This window comes from Scylla paramamosain, chromosome 4 (assembly GCF_035594125.1).
Source record: "Scylla paramamosain isolate STU-SP2022 chromosome 4, ASM3559412v1, whole genome shotgun sequence".
Taxonomy (NCBI): Eukaryota; Metazoa; Arthropoda; class Malacostraca; order Decapoda; family Portunidae; genus Scylla; species Scylla paramamosain.
Window position 1 is genome coordinate 23,259,527 of NC_087154.1, and position 5,000 is coordinate 23,264,526.

Sequence of the window (5,000 nt, forward strand, 5' to 3'; positions counted from 1 at the left end):
AGGTTTATGAAGTGGTTTGTGGCGTCATATGATTGCTTGACGTATTGGGTCATGATTGTTTGATGTATTGGGCCATGATGTATCACACGGTCCATCCACGGTTACATCCTCACATTCTGGATGCTCTCTGTATCTGTATCATAGATTGGTCCATTAGTAAGTACTGTAGGTTACCGTGTATTTCTCTTGCTTGAAAAGAGAGAGAGAGAGAGAGAGAGAGAGAGAGAGAGAGAGAGAGAGAGAGAGAGAGAGAGAGAGAGAGAGAGAGAGAGAGAGAGAGAGAAAACCACAGTTATGCTACGTCACTCTAACCATCATAAATTGTTCTGCTTCCGGAGCCCCGAGGCAGTTCCGGTCCCACGAGCTTTGCTGACCGCCGCCCACGCCACCCACACCGGCGGGGAGGGGGAAGTGCGGGCGTTGCGTATGTGTTGCAGGGCGAGGTATTGTGGTGTTGGGGTGTAAGGAGTGTTGGGGTGTGACTTCGTGAGAGTAGTGGGAGGAGAAGGAGGGAGGGTATCAGCATGGGTGTGCATCGTTCTTCCGAGGCGAGTTGCAGCGTCATGGTGCAGGGCAGATTCGCTTGACTGACACGATCCCTTCACTTTTTTTCTTCTGTGGAACCCTCGCACGCCAGAACGTTGTCTCTCGTTTGGCCACGCTGCTCAGCCTCTCCAGTGTATCCTTAAGGGTTCAGGATGACACTTGTGCATACCCGTGGTGCTCCCTTTGCCTCGCCATCACGTGTCTGGCATCATTGCTTCGTAAATCATTTCTCACCCGTGTAATCTGTTAACTCTTTGTCTACTGATGGCTCCATGACTCCATGAGTAACCTTACATAATATTACCGAGGAGAGATAAAACTGCAAAAAACTAAAAGATTTGTACAACAAGATCGCTCCTTTTCCTGAATGAGGTGTCTTTCAAAATTATACTCTGATCTTTCATAAAACAAAGAGCAGCCATAGCAGTCAGAAAGTTAAATAAAGTTCTTTTTTTCCATGTGAATTAATCTTACCACTTAAATACATAATTACCATAGATGTAGATGATCATAACGGTGGTACTGGTATACAGGGTGTGGGCGGTGAGTGCTGGGTGTGATGGGCGGCCTCTGGGTGGTGTGGGTCGTTCGCAGCTCCGCCGTCAGCGTGTGGCAGGCCGCTCATCCTTGTGCAGGACTCACGTTTTTGTGTCTCTGGTAGTGGGAAAAGAACATGGTTCATATTATTAAACAACCCATTCCCTGGAGAGCCTCGTCGGGTAGGAAATTGTAGCACTTATTCAGAAACTCGTAGGGGTGATTGTTCCTTGGCGAGCGTGAATGGAAGGGAAAGGTTCACTTGATGGTCTGACTCTGTGTGTTTACTTGACTTACTTGATAATGCAGTGTTCCTTTAAAATATTGCTGAATTATGAAGTGAGGAAGAAAACCGCATGTGTGGGAAAAGTCAATGTTTACCAAAATAACTTAAATTTCCAAATTTCCATGCTTCAGTCGTAGCTTAAAATTTTGTACTATGAAGTCACCTCAACTTTATATTATTTCCATTTTACTTTCTGAAGCAAGGCATTGGGAAGGCGACACAATGGCCTGGTAGACGCAACCTGGGGTGATAAAGTCCAATTTTTTGTGTATTTCCTTCAGTATTGTTTCGTTTATAAAAAAAAAAAAAGGCATCATCCCGACATTTTCTTAATCTGAAACTGCATAAATTTCAAGCCAGTTAGCTTCTTTTTGTCATCCGTTCTCTTAGACGACCATAACAACAACAACAACAACAACAACAACAACAACAACAACAACCACACACACACACACACACACACACACACACACACACACACACACACACACACACACACACACACAGACACACACACACACACACACAAACACACACACACACAACAGGGTAAATATCCTGGTTAAAGGGAAGGACTTGCCATCCAGACCTGGATTAATCGAAACAAAAAATCTGAATGGTACACATTGCTATATGGAATGCCATCATTGCTATCTGGGTTAGAGAGATCACTGATATTATGACGTTGATGTAAATTGTGTGAGAGAGAGAGAGAGAGATTAATTGTAGCAAGAATGTGGTGTAAAAGTACTACAATTAAAATTTTGGGAAGGATCATCTTGTATTATCCCCGTGACAAGTCGAGTCGAGGATTATGTAATTTGGATATCATACAGAGAAGAAAAGGCTGGGTGTATGCGTCTACCTACTATATGGAAAAGTGAATAACGTCTACCTGATTAAAAAGGAGAAAGGAAAAGAAAAAATAAATGTAATCATCTAGAGTAAAAGAAATGTTTGTAGCTTTTGTAGGGTTCCTATGAATAAAAAAAATATAAATAAATAAAAGGGAAGAAATACATGAATGGGTACCAGAAAAGGTGTTGAAATGGAAAGCTCCCTGTTGAAAATACGGTTGACGGTTGAAAGATGCATATATTTTGTTTTCTTCAGTCAGGAAGCTAGTAAGTGACGTGTCTGATCCGGTATTAAAAAAAAAAAAAAAAAAAAAAAAAACAATATATTAATCGTAGTCATGCAAATAACGCCAGATGAGTTTTAGTAACTAAATGAATATGTCTGTAGATGATAAGATTATGGTATTAAGCTAGGTGTGAATTGGTGAAAACCGACAGAAGAGAGAGTGGTTTAATCTTGATGTTTGAACTATGAATGCCAAGTGAGCAAGACAAGAAGTTTGAGTGCTGAGTAAAAAAGTCGAAAAGAGGCGTTGATAATTGTTGGAATGGTCTGGACATGGAACTTATTTCTAAATAGGACAAAAACACTTACCGAGACAGAAAGACACAAAATCGGTCACTATGAGCTCTGAGCTATTTCCGTAGGGTAACGGCTGGCTGGGTGACCAGCAGACGACCGTAGGTGAATCATGCACACACACACACACACACACACATAAACATGGAATAAGGAAGAGTAGAGAAGATAAGGAAATGCAAAAATACGGTTTTACGAAGAGAACATCATATCACTGGAATGCATGAACAGAGGAAGCACCATGATTAGGTATTTAGAGACAGTAAATTACGAATTTAACTCAGTTCCGTAAAAACCACAAATAAATAAATATAGAAACACACACACACACACACACACACACACACACACACACACACACACAATGGGCCCTGCTACAAGAAGGAACGCCAGTATCTTGCAATGCCTGTCCCATCTCTCCCTTTCTCCCTACCCGCGTCCCGCCCTCCGAGGCAACCGGTTGGCGGAGGACAATAATTGCAACATTACATGCTCATTACCTGGACGCTTACCTGTGGTCGATAACTGAACAGGGAGCAGGGTGGAGTGTGTCAAGCCTCTCCTTGCGCGGCGTGATGGTGATGCCAGGCTGCAGGGCAAGAGGGAGTGGTGAGCTGGTGAACCGTGACGTGTGCGGGGAGGGACGGAACCACGAAGCTATTGGGATTGGTGAGTTGAACTGAGGCTTCAGAGAGTAATACTTTCTTCTATAATTCAGTGTATTGACCAAGAGCTCCCAGGACCACGCTGTGAGAGCTTGGAAAGGGTATAAGTAGAAAGTCGACACCGCTTCGCCCTTCCTCCCGCCACGTCATTTAAGTCTGCACCCACCCGCCGCAGTCTCCGCTTGACATTTACACCACCTGGAGACGCCCGGAACTAAATAATTGAGTTGTGGCGTCAAAATTCAAACGGACCAATGACAGACAGCGTTGATGCGCGTAGTGGCGGGTGCTGGGCTTCCTGTTTGAAACTCATCTTGCATACGATGGAATTTTAACTGATTCACCGTCATAGCCACGTGTAGTTTGTTCTTCCATGTAAGGTCGGTTGGTGCTTCTGTCTTCTTACCACGACCTTTAAGAGAAGTAGATTCGTACAGGCGGTCGGTAGTTCACGAGTCCTTTGCCGTATACGAGAAGTTGTCTGAAATTTGTCTTGAAAACTGGAACATCAGAAAATTGCACATTGCCATGAACATATAAATGTAAAATTCACAAGACATGAAACTGAAACCACCAGAAGCAGATCCGAGTAAAAGTATAAGAAACGTGAAAAACAGCCACCAAGAACAAGTAAAAAATTAAACCGACACAAAGTTTAAACCACCAGGAACTTGTCAGGTATCTGAAAATTAAAAGTATTAAGGAACAGATGAAATTTCAATCATTGTAATGTAAGAAACTGATATAGAGAAACAACACTTATTCCCCGAAAGCGTTCAAAGAAGCTCACAGTTTTTAGCTATAATGAATACTTACACGCTTGGAAGGTTGTATGAAAAAAGGGAAAAAAAAAGAAAAAAAACTTACGTAATCCTTAACTACTATAGCGATTTGAAGGACCATTACAGTCACCTTGCTTATACTTCCCATTGGCAGTGGTGGAGGTGGTGGGCGTGGTGGCCAGTCAACGGTGGAGACGACAGACGTGGAATGCTGTTGATAGGGTAGTGTTGGTGATGGCGGTGACCAGGGTGTGTGTGTGTGTGTGTGTGTGTGTGTGTGTGTGTCATGCGGGTTAACAATCATGCAGACCCACGCACAGGTTCCAGCCACGGTAAAGGTATCGATCCCGGTCCACCACCACCACCACCACCACCACTACTACTACTACTACTACTACTACTACTACTACTACTACTACTACTACTACTACTACTACTACTACTACCACCACAACTACCAATATAACTGCTACCACCACCACCACCACCACCATTACCACAACCAGCGTTTAAAATGTGGTGTGTGTGTGTGTGTGTGTGTGTGTGTGTGTGTGTCCCTCTCCGTCTACCCGTCTATCTGTATGCCTGATTGTCAACACGTAAAAGAAAAAAAGAAAAAAAAAGAGTAGTAAAAAGAAAAGTAAATTGTCCGCGTGTTATGATTCGTACTTTTCTTGTTTTGCGTCAAGGATTTTGTTTATATTTCTTTTATGTCATGGTTGCGTGCTATTTTTTTCTATCCCTGAT

General features: G+C 43.0%; 2 long non-coding RNA genes across 2 annotated transcripts in view; one reads left to right on the forward strand and one right to left on the reverse strand.

Moving 5' to 3' along the window:
- The window catches only part of LOC135099884 (uncharacterized), a 103,671-nt gene that overhangs the window by 13,590 nt on the left and 85,081 nt on the right, over window positions 1–5,000 (forward strand). The gene's annotated exons all lie outside the window — the stretch shown is intronic.
- LOC135099883 (uncharacterized) overlaps window positions 1–5,000 on the reverse strand; it is a 6,259-nt gene that overhangs the window by 1,054 nt on the left and 205 nt on the right. The window contains exons 1-2 of the long non-coding RNA XR_010268413.1: window positions 3,319–5,000; window positions 1–1,200 (exon numbers count right to left, since the gene is read on the reverse strand). The exon at window positions 1–1,200 is cut by the window's left edge and continues 1,054 nt beyond it; the exon at window positions 3,319–5,000 is cut by the window's right edge and continues 205 nt beyond it. This is a non-coding gene — a long non-coding RNA (uncharacterized LOC135099883). The remainder of the gene's footprint in view (window positions 1,201–3,318) is intronic.